This window comes from Bos grunniens, chromosome 13 (assembly GCF_055505025.1).
Source record: "Bos grunniens cultivar Pamir isolate PY7600 chromosome 13, Bosgru_T2T1.0, whole genome shotgun sequence".
NCBI lineage: Eukaryota > Metazoa > Chordata > Mammalia > Artiodactyla > Bovidae > Bos > Bos grunniens.
This window is the reverse complement of record NC_141177.1, coordinates 65,390,904-65,412,678: the sequence shown is the minus strand read 5'-3', so window position 1 is coordinate 65,412,678 and position 21,775 is coordinate 65,390,904. Positions and strand designations below refer to the sequence as shown.

The 21,775-nt window shown below is 45.1% G+C and overlaps 1 protein-coding gene across 4 annotated transcripts in view; it reads right to left on the bottom strand.

Annotated features, from left to right (window-relative positions):
* CCNY (cyclin Y) overlaps nucleotides 1-21,775 on the bottom strand; it is a 108,332-nt gene that overhangs the window by 73,453 nt on the left and 13,104 nt on the right. For 2 of the 4 annotated variants that reach the window (XM_086334652.1, XM_086334654.1), the window contains exon 1: nucleotides 3,439-5,268. The exons of the other annotated variants lie outside the window; for them this stretch is intronic. The gene's annotated coding sequence lies outside the window, so the exon portion shown is untranslated. Of the gene's footprint in view, nucleotides 1-3,438; nucleotides 5,269-21,775 lie in introns of those variants that run through there. 4 annotated transcript variants of the gene reach the window in all.

The following is a 21,775-nucleotide window of genomic DNA, read 5'->3' as shown; positions in this document are numbered from 1 at the left end:
TAGCATGCAGAGTGGAGCGTTTCTACTGCACCTGAGCCGTCACAGCAACAGGTTTCCATCCTACATGTCTCCCCACCAAATTAACCATCATTGTTATTTATGCCACCAAAAATTGGCCTCTTCAAGGTATCATTTTCCACAGTTTGCCACAAAATCACTATGAGAAAAGCACTAATTCTTTCCCATTTCAAGGAAATGAAACAGGCTAGGGAATTTTACTTTATTTGCCCTAAGTCAAAGTTTCTCAGCACCGTGGACGTTCTGGGCAGACAGTTCTTTGCCGTGGGGGTGGAGAGGCTGCTTCGTGCCCTGGAGGATGCTGAGCTGCATAACCCGCCTCTACACACAAGATGCCAAGGTAAGATCCCCTCCAGCTGTGACCATGAATGTCTCCAGTCCTCACCACACACCCCTGGGCACACAATCAGGTAGGGACCACTGCCCTGAGTGATGCTCCAGGTCAGAGCAGAGGTCTCCACCAGCCCACCACCTGGGCGGGAGCAGCCTTGATGCCATCCTTTGCGGCTCCATCCAGCTGGCCCTGTAGGAGCCCTCAGTGCTCAGCCTCACAGGCTGCAGGCCCGGGAGAAGTTCGCAGAGGGACAGAGTGAGATAAAGGTACAGCGCGTGCCCGCGGTGATTTCTGGCACAGACTCCTCCCGCAGTGGAGTCCTGAGTCTTTCTTCCTGTCCTGCCAAAGGCTCAGAAAAAGAATTCTGCCTGCCAGGATATACCTCGTGTATTCAACAGCCAGGAAGGACCATTTTTAAAAACACTCCCTTCATATGAAAACACTATTTTCAGTAATAATTATGTAAAAATCAACTATTTTCATGATTTGTTCTTCAGTATCAGAACCACCCATTTTAAAATAATACATTTCAACTTTATTGACATTAAGCAAATTTAGTAAAACAGTTCATGTATGACGTAAAATTTGAACTTACCGAAGAAAAAATATTACACCTCCAGATCTGCTTTAATTTTTAAACAGAAATAAAAACTCCACATGGTCACAAAGAATGACAGAATTACTCAATAATACCACTATTGTTCACTTCAAATCTACTGTTTAAATACAGAAATACATAGTACCACAGGGGTTAAGTAGGGGAAGAAGGTCTGAAGCAAGCTGGAACAATTCCAAACTCTTGAAAATCTCTCGAAATGAATGCACATAGCTGAGTCCCTCACCACATGTTAGCAGCTAACTGTATAATTAGCAGTCTCTGATTTAACTTTCATGCAGTCTACGATGTCTACTAAAGGCTAAGTAATCAAAAAGTACTCGTTTGAGGCTTACACATATATTGTTAAAACTCAAGTTACCATAGCAATTATGCAGAACACACACCAACAAATTTTTGCTGGAGGAGTATGCCATCACTGACATTCACAATTACATGCACAATTCTAGACTTTAGGATTTTGCAGACAAACTTTTGGATGGTTTTATTAAACTGTATCAGAAAAGCTAAGAAGCGTTCCCAAGCAGTGCAGTTGAGAGAGTCCGCACACAGGCTGCCAAGGCTAGCTGCTGCTGTGTGACCCTGGGTAAGTTACTTCCTATCTCTGGGCCTGTCAGTTTTCTCATCATCAAGATGGAAATAAATAATACCTGCCCCATGGGGCTGTTGTAAGGTAATAAAAGCAGAGTTAAGTGCTCTAGACATAACGGGCAGCTGTACCCAGGAAATACCTTGAAATTACTGAATCTGGGGGATGAATCTATAGGGATACATCATACTATTCCATTTCAGCATCCTACACATACTCGCCTCAATAACTGGATGTTGGACTGACTCCAGGCTTTCATTACAAAATACAAACCCAAATGGGACCAGCACTTTCAGATCCAAGCCCCCGATGACCCAAGACTGGTGCCTGAATCTTCCTGTTCTTCACAGACCAGAGCACAGCAAAGGACACAATGATGGGGGCTGTTGCTGGAGGAAGGAAATACCCCCTCAAAAGACTGACTGAGCTGAAGGCAATACTACACCACAAATGACTCTAAGCCTTTCTGGGGGTGAGCTGGGAAGAAAGCTGGGGACCCCTTTTAGCACTCGCAGGACTTTCAAACCAAGGAAGCCTTCAGTCAAGCTCACCCTTGAAACACAAAACCATGCCATGTCCTTCCCCTGCTCTCCTAAGACACCCCTCAGTATGCCTGAGAGCCCGCTCGGTGCTCCCCATAAAGCTTCAGATGTGACAACACGCCCTGTGTGTGTGTGGCTTCGTGAGCCCCTGACCTCTGAACCAAGCTCAAGCAGGGGCCACCCTACTCCCACATGTCTCCAGGTGCTCCTTCCAACTTCGGCCCAAGTCTTTTCCATGGTCGCCACTCGGTATGCCAACTCTGTGGTCACAAACCTACAGGCGTCCACAGGAACAGAAGGCCTGAGGACCAGGGCCCACTCCACCCTCGACTACCTAAGAGTTGTGACTGGCAGGTGTGAGTCTCACTTTCACACTTATAAAACATGGCTGGCCATCCTGCCTGCCCTTTGATGATGCTGAGGAGCAGAAGGGGTGGATGGCACGCTGCAAGCTGCGGTGCTACACACTCAGTGGCTCCCCGAGATGATGACCCCCCCCCCGCCCCAGCACCTGCTCTGCTCTCTGCCCTCCTCCGCTCCCTTGGGCTCTGCTCTAAAGGCTTAGATCACTGAACACAAACAACAAAACCCCCAGCTCTCCTCCTACCCGAGCAGTAACGGAGGACTTCCAGGGAGTCATCCATGTAAAAAGGCTAACACCAGGCACAATTTCTCATACTGCCAAACACTGAATATCACACGTCTTATCACAGCCCCCAAGGCCAACAGCAGGGGTTCCCTCTTAACTTCTGAGCCCCTTGGAGGAAGGGAGTATGTTGATCACACCACAGAGAATCACTGAAAAAGAAAAGCCACTTCTCCCACTGACGACAACACTGGTAATAAGGAAGAGCTCAGAAGTCAAGCAGATGTCGATTTTGAAAAATCTAAATATAACAAGTCACCTCCAGGTTAATTATCCAAGTTTCAGTGTTAGGATAAAGAATACCAAAACCTCTTTAAGGCAATGGCTCCCATACTCAGAAACTTTTCGTCATCAAATTGAAAACAAAAACAAGAAACAAAACAAACAAAAACTGCTCAAAGTGCTGAGAAAGCAGGTCTTAATGCAGAAATGGATCCAGGTGGAACTCAGCCTCCTGTGGCCCCGCTGCCCCCTCCCTGCACTGGCACGGGCGTTCCCCGTGCACGTCCAAATGGACACTGGGGCCAATTCCTCCAAAGGGGTGATGGCTGGAAATCACACGTCTATCGCCTGCCTGAAACATCTTCTTGAGCTCAAACATCACCACAGAGACTCCCGAGATGGATGTCTCAGCCAAACGTCAAATATCAAAATCTGCAATTATCTGGTACCCTTGGGCAAAACATCACTCACCATCAAAGTTATCAAGAAAGCACCAAAAGATGAACTACTTGTCCCGGAAAGCAGCCTCCTTCCCTTCAGCATCCGGCACAGCAGGCAGCTGCTGAACGCGACCTCCTCCAATACCAACCCGCAGGAGTTCATGCGCTAATCCCAGGTTCATCAGTGCCCTGCTCTCTCTGGGGCACTGTGCCCAACACTGGAGATGGAGCGATGAGAGCCTAGATCAAAGAAGATAGAGCTATGAAGAATTATAACATGAGACCACAGTAGTTGATGTATACACTTAACATCTACTATGTGCTACTCCAACGGACCTCAAAATGGGGTCCCTGCAAAGAAGAAAATCCTGCCTTTTGCTACAGCACAGACACACCACAAGGGCATTATGCTATCTTTATTGTATCTCAGAAACTCTGAAGAGTGGCTTTTGAATCCACCTCTCCAAGTCTGTGCTGCAACAGGTGCTCAGAGAGGGGCACAAGCACAGCGCTGTCTGCCTGCTGGTGCCTGTCACGGGCCATCTTTTATGGGAATCCAAGAAGTACAGCAGATGAGAGAAGAGAGACACTTGGGATGAAAGTGAAGGAGAGACGAGTGTGGAGAGGTGGACAGGAACCCAGAAAGCAAAGAGAGACCGGCCCCACACTTGGTATTGAACACAAGGTCATCACTGGGGACTGGCTTCTTCCACTCAGCCCAGTACTCTGGAGATGCCCCCAGGGAGCTACATGTCTAGGTGGTATGTTTCTTCTGATTGTTGTGTAGAGTTCCATGGGGTACTCACTGACCTGTTTAAGGACATCTGTGTGGTCTCTGGTTTCTAACTATTCCAAATAAAGTTGCTGCAAACGCTGGGAGGGCAGATAGGGATGGGTGGAGTGAGGAAGGAAGGGGCTCGGACCTACCCATGCTCTTTCCCTGGAGCTTGTCAATGTCCTTTCTTACAATGGGAACCCTCATCGTAACCCTTATTTCTTATCTGTTGAATGACAAACATCAGAGTACCTGCTCAGCACCACTTCATCACAAGTACTGACAATACGCTTTTGTCTCCTTTGCATTCTGGTTTTAACAATCCAAATCTCTTCTGTGGGCAATGACTTCATTTCCCCCACCCTTTCTGTCAGGGTTCACTTTGGCATATTTACCTATTTTCCAGAGATCCACGTGTTAGACCTCCAGTTAGACCTCTAGTATGCTATGAATATAAACTGTTTCAGAATGCCCATCTTAAAAACCAAGAAACACTTCACAAAGGTCAAGGATGCATCAGCATTCAGTGAGACGCTTCCCATTGGCTCATTTGTGAACCACCACCCCATTTGCACCTGCAAAACATCTCAACACAATCTCTTGGTTGGAAGTGTCATTTGTCACCAGCCTCCATGTCAGGAGACAGATTTTCAGCACTAAAAATTAATGTGCACTCATTTATCACGAAGATGGATGAGAGATAAAACCTGGTGTGACTGGCTATGGAGAAGAACAGAATACTCTTAAAATATTTATATTGGTTTATCGAGTTCTCATAGAGCAAGCTTCCTTTCCTTTCTCTGTTAGGAAACATTTGTATTCCTACTGAGAAAATGGAAGGATCAGCTACCCACAACCATGTCAAATACATTAAAAATTTATAGGAAAAAACGAACCCTGTGGTAGTATTTCTTCTCTGGTTTCATAAGCGATATGGTATGTACACTTTATACAGCTGCCCTACTATACATCTAAGCCTCAGCATTTGTTCTGAAAAGGAGAGGGCCAAAAACCAAATCATTTCAACACGCCCAGAGTTCTGTGGGCAAAGGAAAAACAGAGCAACTTCAATGGGGAAACTAACTTTCCAGGTTGTACCTCCTGCCATAAATGTTATAAATGTCGAATTGTGTGATACTCCTAAATAGCTGCCAATCAAATCTTTTTTAAAAAGTACAAATTGATGCTATTGACTGCAGTGTACACTGCTTTCCCAGAATAAATATGCGCTTCCTTCTATGCAATCACCAGCAGAGACAAATGAAACCGCTATTAGCATAGGACGCTCTAGGAAACAAGGGAGCACAGTCATGAAGAACACCCACCGGCTCTTTATGACATGTGTCACCCGATGCGCACAGACACGGGAAAGGAGGTTCAGAAGGGCAGAATCGCGCACGCCTTCCCCCGCCATCCTGATGAGGAGCAGGGGGCTCCCTCACCCACTCTCCTCTACCTCGTCATCCCCGCCCCCCGAGGCGCAGCCAGATGTTGTTGGGGTGTAGACTGCTGAGTACTTAGTGTGTGCCAGGCCTGGGCCCCACATTGCTAAAAGGTCAGCTGCATGATCCCCACTTTGTAGGTTAATAAGGTGACAGGATGTAACCACCCCAAACCACACCAAGGGAGAAGCAGAGCCTGGATTCAAACTGAAGTCAGCCCAGTTAGGGCTTGTCCTCTGATACTGACATGCATGTTCTCACTACATTTTATTAACATTAAAATTATTCCTGGATTTAAAAATCCTTTCAGTCACAACCTAGCAGAGGAAATAAAAGCATGACTAAAAATAACCATAGTTTTAAGGAATGAGTTTCCATTCTCTATGGAGTGAGATCTACAGTTAACTGATCCACAGCACAGTGGAGGAAAGAGAGCAGGAAAGGCTGATTCCGGCCAAGGCCTGAGCCTGTGTGAGTGAAGGCACGTCGGCAAACAGCCGGGTGTGTTAGGGGAACAACACTCGCAACAGAGAGGCTGGGCAGGCAGACAGGCAATGGCCTGGCCACCACAGAAGTCGCCCGGGCTCACGCCAGCAACAGGGAATCACCTAAGCTTTGTGAAGAGAAAAGGATGACACAAGACAGACCTTTGCCAGACTAATCTGTGCAGGCTCACCTCAAGCTGCCCCAAGTGGGCGGCTAACAGAGAGACTCCTCTCCTCCCAACAGCAAAAGGGACAGAGCTGGACGGAGTGCCTCCGCCTGCCTCGCGCCCTTCTCCTCCTTCCTGACTGCCCCAGGGGAACCCGGTCCCTTCCCCCATCCTCCACGACAGCTCTTTATTCTGAATCTTCTCCTCTATACCAGCTCCACCTTCTGAGCCTTCAATACACCTAAGAATCTGCCATTTGGGGGAAAAAAAAATAAAACCTGTCTTTTCATTTTTAAATCTCACAAAAGTGTGTGTGGTCTGGCTCCTCCCTGCTGTAATTTAACCTCCGTTCCTGTTGAAGCGCTTTCAGAGCACACCAGACTGTCATCATTCACTCATTAAATGCAATGGAACTCCCTCAGTCTTCGCCCACTTGCCTGAACATGCAATACTCTCAATTATCCTCTTTACCTGGAAATTCTTTCTTCCCTGGACTTACTGGCTGCCTCTCCTGGTTCCTGTCTCAACTCTGACCACCCTTTTCCACTTGACTTCTGAACCGGAGCTGTAGCCCCACGTCCCGTTCTGGGCCCACAGCCTATGCCAGGAGAACACTTCCACCACCTCGGCCCTGTCCTGACCCTGATCAGCATGAGCCCTACATTTAAAACTGGGGAGGATGAAAAAGCCGATCCCAGCTGGTACAGACTTGCACTGAGGAGGGACGGACTCAGTCAAAGCAGTGTTCACACATCAGCCTGGCAGGTAGGCGAAGATGGGTCTTGACCACAGAGGAGGAGGCCAAGGAGGCCACCGAGTCCAGCCTTAGGAGATGAGGGCAGGAGCGAGTGTGGCAACAGAAAGGAAGGTCTCACCAGTCAACATCACTAACTCAGCACCGTGTTCCTACTGCTTCCCCCTGTTGCTGTTACCAACACCATCCATATACAGTCCCTGCTGAGCAGGCTAGGCAGGGAGGAAGGGAAAGAAATCCAGCCTTTTTTAAAAAAACCTCACAGCACAAAAAGTGAAATAAGCTACCTAAGAGGCAATCAACGAGGAAAAGAGTCTAAGAGTTTCTTCCAAGATGAGACCAGAAACAGCTGAGCAGAAGAAGAAAAGCAGTGACATGACCTGGCCAAGTCTCCGGATGATCAGCAATGGAAACAGAGCAGAAGATCGCTGTTTATGGGCAATGTAACTCGCTAAGTCAGAACAACGTTCAATTCAGGCTTCATAACCAGAACACCTCCAGGCACACAGCAAATACATGTCAATGCCCAGAGAATATGGCCTGGGTGACAGACAGGATTCACCTCCCCTCTTTGAGCATATGCCCTCACCAGTGAAATCATGGGGATGCTGTGAGTCTTGGAGGAGCTAAGGCTTTAGGACAAATCACCTGGGCAATTTCCTAAAAACACATATTCTACAACTCCATTCCTGCAAATTCTGATTTAGAAATCTGTATTTTCAAACAGCCACCCAGGGAATTCTGATCCAGAATAATGTACAGTCACCCTTTTCAATATTCTCAAAAGTGGTCTGCCAAGTCTACAGCAACACAGGGCAGAATTCAAATACGCTTTATATCTGGCCACCTCTAATCTAATGAAGATATTGATTTCTCTGGGGTCCAACTGACGAAATACACACAAATGAGAAGTAGAAAAATACTCCATTACACACTATTAGGCTTAATCTCAGAAATATATTTCAACTGCAAATTTTTATATACATTTAGCTCACCTAAGTTGGTTCAGTCCAGTGAGAAAAATGCTATGAAAATCTCGAGCAAGATAAATTTAATAGAGGATGGCCTGATGGAGCAGTTTTCTCAAAGGGTATATAAAGCTATAAAACAAAGAATGCTGCCCGCATTCCAGTTCCACCTACAGTATATCACGAAAGGAATTCAGGGCAAAGATCAGGAATGAGGCACTTCGAGCTTCACACAGGTATTTTTAGGAGAAAATGTCATGAACCCAGTTCCTGGCATCTTCCCATACTTAGAAAAACACTAATATCATTAACTGAGATATCTGTTCCTCGTGACGAGCAGCAACCTTCTACCAAGAGGTGTGCCTGATCACATGTTGCTGTCTGTTGTTTAGTCTCTGAGTCCTGCCCAATTCTTTGTAATCCCACAGACTGTAGCCCACCAGGCTCCTCTGTCCCTGGGATTCTCCAGGCAAGAATACTGGAGTAGGTTGACATTTCCTCCTCCAGGGGATCTTCTTGACCCAGGGATCAAACCCACGTCTCCTGCATTAGCAGGGGATTTTTTACCACTGAGCCACTAGGGAAGCCCTAATTACACATACTACCCTTCACCAGAATCACACACATGATTCTGTCTGTGGAGCAGTTCCTCAGAGCTATCTGAGAGGCTGTCTCCCAGGCTGAAGTCCTTAGTAAAACCACCGCCGTCCCCAAATCAAACTGAAACTCACAGCTCTAACATTGTGCTTTTTTTCCAAGTCAACAAAGCCAAGAATTTATTCTTTTAATTTACATTTTCATAATTATTTCCCATAAAGAACTGACTGGAATTTGTTCTGTGTTTTCTGACAGCAAGAATCCAAGTTTTCAGGGATTACAGAAATGGTTCTGTTTAGGACTTGCCAGAGATCACAACCTCCCTGAACTCTGCTGAGCCTTTCATCCTCAGCTTGGCAAATGTGATTAACAACAACTTTACCCCTGAAACCAAACAATGTTCATACCCTAACAGTTTAGCTGATGCCTCTGGTGGGATGAGATACAGTGCTAATGAGTCCAAGGTCACGGGCAGGACCTCTGTCAAGATTAATCTGTCCTGCTCTATCCCTCTATCCGCTGACACCCGCAGGGGGACATCAGTTCCCACAGTCACCAGCACCTTCGTTAAGATAATCTTAACTAATCTTGTCCATGACACAGTGCAAGGCCATTTGTACCTGATGATGAATTAGTCCAGAACGCTATTTGTATGTCTGGCACTGAACCACTTCTACAAAGCAAGCTGGGCGGTGTCCATGATGTCAGACCAGCAGGAAGTTCCACAGGATAAAAGGCAGGCTACTGCTGCTCTTTCCTACACACGAGAAAGTGGCAAACACCAAAGAGTTTCTCAATAGAATGATAAGTTCTCAGAATTCAGTAGTGGAAAGTACACTGGCCTGGAGTCTGGAGAGCTGCTTGCCCAGCCCACTGAGCAGACTTTTAGCATCCTTGTCAGTTGGGACAACTCTGAGCCTTAGTTAAGGAGATAGTAAGATGTTCTGTGAGGCCCCTCTGAGGATCTAAAATCTAGGATTTTATGACTCTTTACTCCAAACATCATCTGTAATCCCACTGGGAAGGGCCTGTGCAGGGCAGTGAGTGCCCCAGGGTAGCCCCCGATCTCTGGGCAGGGGTACAGATGGCTCCATGGCAAATTGGGAATGGTCTCACCCATACAGACTATGCCTCTGACAGCCTACGAGAGGATATGATGATGACCACATTTGTGAACAGAACAAGCACATATATTATCTATGAATGCTTGATACAGGTGAAAAGAAGCAAAAGAGTATAAGATGGGGGCTTCCTGGTGGTCCAGTGGATAGACTCTGTGTTCCCACTGCAGAGGGCTCAGGTTCGATCCCTGGGCCTGAACCAAAAAAAAAAAAAAAGAAGTATAAGACAATTTTATATAAGAAAACTCAGAACAAAGAAAAGCTTATCAATGCAATTTTAAAAGCTTTCTTTTTTTCCTTTTTGCAAATTAGGAAAAGACTATGATTTTTCCATTTTTTGTGGCAGCGCAGTTTCTGCAAATGAAAGACACTAGGACATGGCCTACCGATGGATCCTAAAGATGAAGGTTAAGCACCTGAAGCCCAGAAAACTCACAGGACTCGCCCAAGGCCATGCAGCTAAGAGCGGCTGGGTGAACATTAGGGCAGGTCTCCTGATTTCTGGCTGCAGAGCTGCTTCCCAATGGAGCAGCTCTCACCTTGGTTGTAAGGCCCCCCAGGCAAGACTGTGCAGCCTCACCTGTGACCAGTTCCAGCTCTAACCTTTCTTACTTTTAAGAGTTTCCTTAGCACATGCACCTAAATCACTCTTCTGATAATTTTACCCATTTCCCTGTGCTGATTATAAAAGAAAAAAAAAAAGCTAGTGGCCTTCCATCTAGGTAGTAACCAAACTCTTTAAACCAGCACCTACACTCTGAAGCTTTACAGAGGAGTGGGAAGGCAGAACTTGTGTGTGTAACTATTCTCTGTACCCCATTACTCAGGAGACTAGGCAGAATGAGAAGTCCCCAAGAGTAGGTTTTATCTTCAACTTCTGGTCATTCAGACACGCCTTGTTCTAGTTTGTTCCTTGTTCCTAGTTGTTCTAGGAAAATCAGTTTCAAACCACAGACTTGTGAAAAAAATATAGGCCCAGAGGTGCCGTGATGACCCTGCCCACCTCCACCATTCGGCTCTGAGGGGAAGGTGCCCTCTCACAAACCACATGACTCCCCCAGAAGAGGCTGCCCGCCCACCCGGGAAACCAGCCTCTTGGAGAGCAGCATTCTAGAGATGCCGGACTAGCTGGTTCCAAGGTATAATGGTCAGCACTTGGGACTCAGAATCCAGAGATGCCTAACCTGTCCCAAGTTTTCTGGTGTTTGTCTTATTCTATTAAGATTCATGACATTTGAGCCCATGTCATTTCACAAGAAACAACCTTTACCTAGTAATATAATTAATAACAATTAGTATTTGTTGACTCCTTACTTTGTACCAAACAAAGCAAGTGATCTTGATTCTTTTTTTTCCCATGCGAGCCCCAAACACTTTCTGAGGTAGGTATTTTTATTATCCCATTTAGCAGAAGAGGAAAATGAGGTTGAGGGACATGAAGTAACAGGCCCAGATAATCACAGCAGGTGCTCCATGAATGTTAACCCATTTGCCTCTTTCACTTTCTTTCGATCTAATAAAGCCTTCTTGTTTTGTGACTTTTCCTTATCTCCCACATCACTCTGCTCTCCGATAAGCAAGGGCTGTTATTCCCACCCACATACAGTCCGTTAAAGAAAAAGCTTTCCACCATCCATTCTAAAGTTCAGAGATTTCATCTCTGTGCTAGTGGTCCTGCATTTCCCCAGGTTTAATTCTAGCAGAGGTCAGTTCTTACCACAATTTTTAAATTATCACTTTTTCTAAAATGCAGGCAAATAAGCACACGTCATCAGGGAAATGTAAATTAAAATGAGAGACCACCACAGTCCTATAAGAATGGCCCAAATCTGAACACCAACACCACCAAATGCTGGTGAGACGTGGAGCATCAAGGACTCTCATTCATTACTGGTGGGGATGCAAAATGGTACAACTACTGCAGAAGAGGGTTTGGCAATTTCCTACAAAACTAAAGGTACAACTACATGACATTCTGGAGGAGGAATTATGGCAACAGTAAAAAAGATCAGTGGTTGCCAGGAGCTGGGAGGAGGGAGGGATGAACAGGTGGAGCACAGAGGATTTTCAGGGCAGTGAGGATACCATGTATGATACTATAATGATGGATCCGTGTCATTATACATTTGTCCAAACCCAAAGAATGTACAGCACCAAGAGCGAACCTTAACGTAAACATGAATGGTGGGTGATAACGAGTAGGTCCAGCAACTATAACAAGCCCCATTCTGGGAGGGGACGTTGGCAGTGGGGCAGACTCTGCAGCTGTGGGGGAAGGACATGTATGAGAAACTGCTCTGCTTTCCTCTCAATTTTGCAGTGAACCTTAACTGCTCTTTTAAAAGTTGTCTTTAAAAATAAGAATGAGCCAGGCTACTTCCTTTCAACAAGTCTCTGAACTTGAGGCCTTTTTCAAAAGGAAGATAAGACAGAATCGTGAAAGAAAACGGTCCCCTTTTGTCCCAAATGTCAAATAACACCTGTTTTCAGCACTGGACTGGCAGCACTGACCTGACCTGTCTCAGCTAACTTGGTCCAGAGAGAGACATGCCGGCCATGAACGCGGCATCACCGCTCAGCCGGGGCTTCCATCCCGGGGCAGCAGCGCCGAGGAGAGAGAGCTGAAGGCTCCAGGCCCACTGCTGTCCAGGAAACGGCTTCTCTACGGGGATACCCGACAGGCAGCGAGAGCCATGGCGAGAGCTCCCCATAGACCCACCAGACAAGCCCCAACCCTGCTCCCCAGGAGGTGCCGCTGAGCCACCACCCTGAGGTCAACCAGAAAGCCAAATATCTAACACGACACCATGTTCAGGGTCATGGCATCTCTGCCCTGAACACGGTAGAAAGAAGAGACGAAGATTCAGACAAGTGCAGATGTCACCTCAAAGCCGCCTTTATTTCAACACATGACACCTAAAATGTGTCTCACTCTGATGAACCTTCCACAAATGCCAGTTCAGAGTAAACTGGCCCAGCCTTGAGGGACAGGGGTGACAGCAGGGCCACTTTGGCAATAAATACCAAGCCAACCTAATATACCCGAGCTTTGACTATGAAACTGTAATCCTAGGAATTTCCTGAGGAACAAAGTGAAGATGTATCCCCTTCCAAAGTGAATGTACATAATTAATCTCCTAAGAATTGCATGTAACATAAAAATTGTATGTAATATTTTAAAAGAATAAATAGGTGCCAAGTAAATGATGACAGTGCCATAAAATAGAACACTACAACAGTGATTAACAACAATGAGTGTTATGTTTACTGACCTGGGAAAAAAGTTTGTGAAAAAATAATTATATTTTAAAATGGTACCCAAGGGGAATTCCCTGGAGGTCCAGTGGTTAGGACTCCACACTTTCACTGCTAGGCCCAGGTTCAATCCTTGGTCAGGAAACTAAGATCCCACAAGACATGTGGCATGTGATCCCCTCCCAAAAAAGATAGGTACCCAAAAGGTGACTTTCTCTAAGGTACCCCTAAAGCAACAGAAGAGAGTCAACATGGTAACATCATTGCTATGTGCTTTAATGGAGATTTTATATCAAAAATGGAGAACTGAATGTCTGTATCTTTTCTTTTATACTTAAATTGGCATTCAAAGTGGACCACTTAATGAACAAGCACTTGCAGCCACTAGCTACATTTCTTTTCTTTTCTAGCCGAGTATCAAATTTATGTTACTCTTGCTTTCAAATGTCCCACAGAGAAGAAGATAACCTATCTTATTTATACTCCAGAAACCTCACCAGCTCAACAAACATTACTCAGTAAGTGTGAGATAGAACTGACTTTAAGGTATGAAACTCAATGATAAAAATCTTTCACATGCACTTGGAATTTTCCACCTTCCAAAGCACTAATGTTCAAAGTTCAACATGTTACAAAACACATTTGTTTAAATTGACTGATTGTTAAACATATGCTAATTGGCTAGCTTCAAAAGCATAAACAAGGTAGTCTTGAACTTAAATGAGCACTAGAAGAACTCAAAACATCCACATTTTGACAGCTAGTGCCCAATTCTAACTAGGGACCGTTCCCCAAATCAGATTTATACAGCCTTTGCTTTGGCAAAGACCTCAATCTGTAAAAGAAGGTGGCTTATAAAAAAAAAAAAAAAAAGTGGCTTTTAGAAGTTCAAAAGTTGTAACAGTTAACAGGCAAATCTGTAAAGAAACCGGTTTAGAAAAAAACACAATCAGCTGGAAAAAATGAAGTATAAAAACATACAATTCACAGAGGTGAAATGTCTAATAAGCACATCAATGTAGGTAATGTTCCTTTTGGTAATGTTCCTTTTAAAGCTGACTTTCACATAAGAATTCAGAACTCTTCAGAAGTATGCTGTCTCTTGATATTTTATACCACTATGAACACAAATTCAAAGATCATCCTAATGTGTGGAAGAAAGGAAACCCTTGGACACTGTTGATGGGAATGTAAATTGGTGCAGCCACTATGAGAAACAGTATGGAGGTTCCTCGAAAAATTAAAAATAGAACTACCACATGATCCAGCAATTCTACTTCTAGGTACATATCCAGAGAAAACAAAAACACTATGTCTATCTGCACCTCCATATTCACAGCAGTATTATTTACAATAGCTAAGACAAGGAAACAATCTGTGTGTCCATCAACAGACGAGTGGATAAAGAAGATGTGGCATACTAATAAAACAGAGTGTTAGCCATAAAGAATGAACTCTTGCCATTTGTGACAACATGGATGGACCCGAGGGGATTCTGCTAAGTGAAATGAGTCAGAGAAAGGCAAATACCATAGGATTTCACTTATGCGTGTGTGTTCAGTCATGTCTGACTCTTTGTGACTCCATGGACTGTAGCCCTCCAGACAACTCTGACCATAGAATTTTCCAGGCAAGAATACTGGAGTGGGTTGCCATTTCCCACTCCAGGGGATCTTCCCTACCCAGGGATTGAACCCGCATCTCTCACGACTCCAGCAATGGCAGGCGGATTCTTTGTCAACTGCGCCACCTGGGAAGGCGGACGCATAAAGCAAAAAAAAAACAACGAACACAAACAACAAAACAGAAACAGACTCATAAAGAGAATAAACAAGTGATTGCCAGAAGAGAGGGGAGTGGGGTGATGAGTGAAATAGGTGAGAGAGCTTAAGAAATACAAACTTTCGGTTATAAGTCGTAAGGATGTAATGTACAGCAAAGAAAATATACTCAATATTATTTTAATAACTTTGAATGCTAATAGATGGTAACTAAACTTATTGCAGTGATTGTTTTGTAATGTATAGAAATACTGAATCATTATGTTGCACACCTGAAAGTAATATAATATTGTAAATCAATTATATTTTAATACTCAATATTCTACAATGGTCTATATGGAAAAAGAATCTAAAAGAAGAGTGGATTTAAAGTATTTAACAGACTCATTTTGCTGTACACCTCAAACTAATACAATACTGTCAATCAATTATACCCCGATAAATTTTGTTTTAATAAAATTAAAAAATCATCCTAATGGTACTTCTGACCATTCCACCACATCGTATTTTTAAATTAGTTAAACTCATAACATTATATTGAATCAACTTAAAAACTATGTCTGGGGGTCAGAAAGCAATCTTTTGGTATATTTAATTACAAGTGAGACAAACAGGACATAAAAGTCAACTTTCTATCATGCTAGCTTGAATAACTTAAAGGAATAATCAAAAGAACCTTTAGTTAAACCTGAATACTTGAATTTCACCCCTACTTGCCTCTTCTCTTGTTTTGAATTATGGGTGAAGGGCTACAGGACCCGAAGTTCCATGAGAAATGAGACCAAAGGATTCCAAACCACCAAGAGCTGCTATAAACACACACCTTCATCAAGTGAAATGACTATAAATCTTGATCCGTTCATCATCCCTTTGATACCAATCTGAGGACAAGAACATTCAGATCTTAGAAAATTACATTCTTAACAGGAATATATGAAAATGAACTGTGAAAACTGATTATCACTGAACACTGAGAGAGACTGTATGAAACCTGTCTCTGCCCCAAAGCTTGCCCCCTCCTTCCTCAAAGCCAACTCCTCCTCTCCTGCAGTTTCCACTCACTAGCGTAGCATCCTCCCATCTCCAAGGACCCAGGGGCAGCTCTGAATCATCACTCAGGCACTAAACTCCAAGACTGCTCCATTCATTCTCAACAAAGCTGGTCGAGTGAGCGATGCAGGTGTTCTAATGGACTCAGTCTGCATGGAGCTGGGGGTTGTGGCAGGAGGGCACTTCCACAACTTTCAAGACCACTATCCCACCTCAGACTTTCCACGTGAACCCATGGGCTCCAGTCATTTCCTATTAGCAACTTCTCTGGCTCCACAGCTCCGACATACTCATCTTCCTGAACGACTCTGACCAGCTGAGCCTGCTGCCCAAAACCAGATGCTCCTGAACAATGGCATTCAGGACAGCCTGACCTGGCGTTCTCAAACAAATGCCATTCATGAGTTTAGACTGGATCTAAAGAGTAGAGTAGACAGGAAAAAAAAAAAAGCCCCAAGAACAGCCTGATACATATGAGAGCCAATCACAGAACAGATGTGTAGCCAGGTGGATCAGGACTGGGGGAAGTGGAACAACCAGGTAAGCGATAATCAGAGGTCCCATGACTATCTCCATGTGGCGATATCAACCGTATTGCAAAGTGAAAAAGTGCAGAAGGATGGCTCCGCCGTGATGCCCCAGCGACCCTGCACTCATCTACACAGTCCCGGAGGCAGAACCGCAGCTGACCTGTCCTGGAGGAACACCTTGTGCCCGTCCCGGGACATGAGAGGAGGGGGCCTAAGGAGTGCCTGGAGCCTGCCTTAGTCTGCTCTGGTTGCAGATACAAACAGCCTGGATGGCTTGTAAACACCAGAAACTGTATGTTTCTCACAGTTCTGGTGTCTGGAAGTCCAAGGATGGGGTGCCAGCACGGTGGGGTGAGGGCCCTCTTCGGGGGTGCAGACTTCTGACTGTACCCTCTCCTAGTAGAAGGGGCAAGGGAGCGCGCTGAAATCTCTTTCATGAGGTGCTAGTCCAACTCATGAGGGCTCCACCCTCACAACTTAAGCACTCCCAAAGGCCCCAGTTGAATACAAACACAATGGGAGTGAGGATTCCAACATATGAATTCTGGGGAACATACACTCTCAGACACAGCAGAGGCCACTTCTCACCGGCTGCCCCTGCTCTCTGGCAGCTGCCATGAGACAGCTCTCTCTGTCCCCGGGGTTCTGGTGAAGTGGGGGCCTTCTGCACACCTCGCTCTGCCCCGAGCAGACATCCAGAACATAAACCCACTGACGTGTGGCTTCATGGCAGCAGGGTTCTGCGAGTCACACAATCATGGGTCCCTTTTATTTCAGTGCACCCCTGCTGGTGTGCGGGACAAGGATTATGCGACACCGGCTCCTTTGTCTATGTAAGTAATCAACCATCTAAATCTGAAGGTGACTGGCCATATATTTATAGTCAAAGGTCAGGCCCTGGCCTTGCCTTGTCCTGTGTGTGTGAGCAGGTAAAGAGGACTGTTCATTACCAAAGTCCAACTTTCTGATCTCACTCATTCTTCAGCGCAGTCTCATCTTCCTCCACTAAACCATCCATCCCCGGGAGCAGAGCCGGCAACTGTCTTCAATTTTTTCAGCTCCAGATAGAAGGCTTCACACACTGGCTTGTGTGCGCGCTCAACTGTGTCTGACTCTGAGAATTCATGGACTGTAGTCCGCCAGGCTCCTCAGTCCATCGGATTTTTCCAGACAAGGATACTGGAGTAGGTTGCCATTTCTTCCTCCAGGGGATCTTTCCAACCCAGGGATCGAACCCACATCTCCTGTGTCTCCTGCACTGGCAGGCAGATTCTTTACCACTGAGCCACTGGCAGTACTCAATAAACACTGTCAACATCTCACTGAACTCTCTACTCTGTGAGCTACCAGCAGATAAGCTGCCTCTCTTTGATTTCTCAGGCCCAGCAAGCAAAATTGTGTGAGTTTACAAGCGACTGGCTTCTAGTCACATTCTCAGGCAAAATGATTGGCTACTGATGTTACTGTGATGTTCTGGAAAGGAAAATATTGCATCTGTATTTCTTAAGGGGGAAAGCTTTTTCCAAACTAAGAGAAAAATTACTTCTAAAAGGCAAATAACCTGCTGGAAATTAAGGAAGTGTTCAAGGAATGAGGAAGACATAGCAAAATGACACAGCTTGTAAAGAAACAGTCTGCAGTTTGAAGAGGCTTCCACCAACCAAATCTGGGACAACTTGAGCAACAACAACGACAAAAGAAGAAGACAAGGGTACTGCAACTCACTGAATAAAAAAAGAATCTATGACTCCACACTGGCAAATATATAAGTGAGAAGGAAGAGCTCATCCCCACAATAGATGCCTACCCCAAACATGGAAGGGGCTAAGTCACCAATGGACACTGCAGCTCGCAGAAAAAAAACTCATCAGAAACAGGGTGTCAACACAGTCTCAATCTCCCCACAAATCACTTATTACTATTAACTACAGCTAGAGTGCTGAAGAAACCTGGATGACATCATCCCTTAACCAAGGGTGAAGTCAACATCAGCAGCACTAGGATGAACAGGACACATGTGCCCCTGGGTGTGATGTGCCAGTCAAAGCAGGCTAATACATAGTGAATACTTAAGCCTGTACATCTTAGGATGTTGCTCTGTTGGTTAAAAATTGAAACTGGCAGAATGATTTCTGGGAATGCTAAGCCCTCACAGGTCCCTGGGTGGGGGAGCTGGCACTGGTGGGTACCCAGAGGGTATTTGGAGTGTTTCAGGGTCCACTGATTTCTGCAAGGTTTGCTGGCTGGTGCTCCTCTGGAAAAGTCTCCTCGCTCTATTTACTCTAATATATTCCTCACACAATACTCCATTACTGCAGTTGGTGTGTGTGTGTGTTTGGTCACTCAGTCATGACTCTTGGCGACCCCATGAACTGTAACTCTCCAGGCTCCTCTGTCCATGGGATTTTCCTAGCAAGAATACTAGAGTGGGTTGCCATCCCCTCCTCCAGGGGATCTTCCCAACCCAGGGATTGAACCTGGCTCTGCTGCATTGAAGGCAGATTCTTTACCACTGAGCCACTGGGGAACCCCTATTGCAGATATAGATTTGGTAATAATGCTGCTATTTCCTGTTAGAATCTAGAAAAAGCCCTGCTGCTACTACTGAGGCCATTCAAATCAAACTCTGAGAAAACTCAAAACCCACCAACCAACTTGTCTACAAAGCCAAAAAAAAAAAAACCACCAAAAAACCTCTGGGAGAGGCTTTCAGTTCCCATCTTACAATAAAATTTTTTTTACAGCTAAGTCAAAGTGTACATCATTTTAAAATTTGTGAAAGTAAGTAAACAAGCATGCAAAAATGTGGATAAGAACCTTCTGTGCATTTTTATAATTTATTGAAATCAATTAAAGCCCAAAACATAGTGTTATGAAGACACTTAAGTGGGCAGTTTTAGAACAGAACAAAAATGCTTATTTCAATTCAAGTTACATAAACTCCTAAAAAAAAAAATCTAAGATAGGAAAGCTGACAGATGTTCACAGTCTAAGAACATTTTTTTTAAGTGGATAAACCTGGAATTTATAAGGGGCAAGCTCAGAAAGAGTGAGAAAGAGAAACAGTAATTTTAGTAACCAATAGATTTTCCAGCTTTCAAATTAACAAAAGCCTCAAAGAAATTTTTTAATTTGTTTCTTAATAGAGATACCCATGCTTTTCTGCTAAGGTCCCTCTTTTCAAAACTACTTGCAAACTTATCCTTAGCTTGAGTTTTACCCAAATCAATTTATTTTAGGTCTACTAGGGAATTTCTTTTCCTACTAAGAAAAACTGAAATATGGATTAAAAAAATATACCTATCTGAAAAAATTATTTCCAAATGCCCTTCTCTGAAATGTGCTTCCCCCAACCATTCACCAGCCCCTGCATCCTCATCCTTTTATCTGTTTCCACAACAACAGAGATAATGCTTCTATAGTCATGTCCAGATTCTCATCTCGACCTTCACACACCATAGCTGACTGCACGCCTTTCACAGGGGAGCCACCCCATTAATTGGGCTGAGTGAATGCAGTCCTTTCTCCTGGGAAGCCAGAACACTGAGATCCTAGTCAGTCGGTGGGGGTCTTAGAACTGAGGGAGGGAAGGAGGAAGGAAGGAAAGAAGAAATTTTATAGAGAATAAAAATTGACACAAGAGTAAATCTGAGACATGGAGAAGGATAAGACCAACTAAGCTTGACAAGAAAATTTGATAGTAAAATACTGAAGAGAAAGGCACACCTGTCCCAACAGGGAGTCCAACTCCCAACTCCAGTTCCCTGTGAGACTCAGGGTGCTCCTGGCCTCGCTTTCCATGAAATATCCTCCCATGCTTGCAACAGCTCTTCCCTCTCGCACTCCCCACCCACCTTGCTCTCATGGTCTCAGTGGACTTCTGTTACATACAAGCAAGAGAATCTGGTCTAACGTTCATGGTAAGCCGCCTCCAATACAGCCCCCCAAATACCTCCAGAGATTCGCACTCCTGTGGATCACAGGCTCCTTGGGTGTGGGCCAGCCTTGAGCAATGATGAAATGCCATTTTTAACTTAGGTACAGAAAGGCTGTGACTTTTACCCTAGGGGTCTCTCTTGCCCTCCCAGACCACTGGTTCCAGGGAAGGCAGCTGCCAGTGTGAACTGCCCTGGAGAGGCCCGCAAGGCAAGGAAATGATATCTACAGCCAGCACCTGAGGCCCAGGGAAGAGATTCGATTCCCCTGGTTGAGCCCTAAGAGGATGGAGGCCCCAGCTGACAGCTGGACTACAATGCCACCAGAGGCCCTGGGCTAAGCTAGGTCTGAGTCCCGACCCACAGACACTGAGGATAAAGAATGCTGTTGTTACTAAACTTGGGGGTAGCTTGTTACACAGCCTGATGACTAACACAATTCTCTAAGACACAACTCTCAATCAGACTAACATCATGTAAAGAAGGAATATTAAGATGGGTCAAGATTCATCTCCTCCGGGTAAATCTTTAATCTGGTGGCGAGAACCAGGGTGAAAGGCTCTGACCCCGTCAGGAGACAGCTCCCGCCTGCACACCACCCAGCAGGAATCGTGGAGTGCTGGGGAGGAGCAGCCCTCCCAGCAGGCCGCCTGGCCTAGAGCTCAAGGATCTCGGTGGTCCCTGATGGTACAAACATCCTGTGATTCTATGAAGGTTAACTTCAACAAGCTCAACAAAAACAGTTCTCAAGACGTTATTCTGTCTTCCACATTACAACTTTGAGTCATCATTTTCCAGAATCCAGAGTATGTGCAAAATACACAAGACACTGCTCCCCAATGAATATCCATCCATCAGGAAATCTTTTAGAACAAACATCCCCCTAACAAGCATAATCCATTAAATGAGATGTCTGGGGACTAAGCCACCAAGTCCAACATCATCTACTGACTTTACACCATCCCGTGACCAATTCATGTGCGATCTTTCTAAAGCAGTTTCCCTGCCCACTTCCTGCCTCTTCCCCACTCCCACTCCTCTTCCCTTGCCACCCAGGATGCCTTGCCAAAGCATCCCCTGACCACATCCCCTCACCACCTAGGTCAGAGGTCACCACTAGCCTCCCTTCTACCTCAGCATAAGCTACTGCAATCATTTATCTGCATACCTGTCTCCCTTAAAGGATCATCAGGTCCTTAAGGGCAAAGTCTGAGCTACACTGTTCTTTGTAGCCAGGGCTACAATGTAGCCAGTAGCCAGGGCTCTGAGCTGGCACCAGGAATTCCCCTGTAAGTGGACCAGACATCTCTCAGCCAACACGTGCTACTGAATTCCACGTTCTCTCCAATTCTGTGGCTGAAGAGAACACATTCTAGAAATACTTTCTCACAAGGAATTTACCACTTGCTAGACATATTAGTTTAAGAGAGAAAGAAGCTCCCTGACTTCTCAACATTAGCATTTTGCCCACATGGCCTGCTTTGTCTATAGAGAGAATTCCAAACTGT